Genomic DNA, 407 nt, shown 5'->3' with positions numbered 1-407 from the left:
TGATTCACCTAAACACTAATATTTCTATGCTGGATTTACTCAGAGTATTTATAAAAATAGGCCTGAAAATGTTTTGTTGAACATGTAATTCTGTATTTTCAGTGATTTTATATACCAGGGAAGACAGAATCACATTTTCTTATCACCATCTTGCTGAAACAAGCCTAAAGGATGAGCAACAACACTTGTGCACTATCATGTAACAAAATGAAAATAATGAAATGTTCTTTAAAAATGCCGTTGACTATAGGATCACATATTTCTTGAAAGTCATGTTTAAAATTAAGGTGAAAATTACTTGTGTGTGTATATACATATAACTACATATGTAATATATATGTATATATATATATATATATATAATTACATATGTAATATCTTTAAATATCCTGTAACATATATTATAG

Source organism: Galeopterus variegatus, unplaced genomic scaffold (genome assembly GCF_000696425.1).
Source record: "Galeopterus variegatus unplaced genomic scaffold, G_variegatus-3.0.2 Scaffold10223, whole genome shotgun sequence".
Taxonomy (NCBI): Eukaryota; Metazoa; Chordata; class Mammalia; order Dermoptera; family Cynocephalidae; genus Galeopterus; species Galeopterus variegatus.
The sequence above is the reverse complement of the archived record's forward strand: the minus strand, read 5'-3'. Positions refer to the sequence as shown.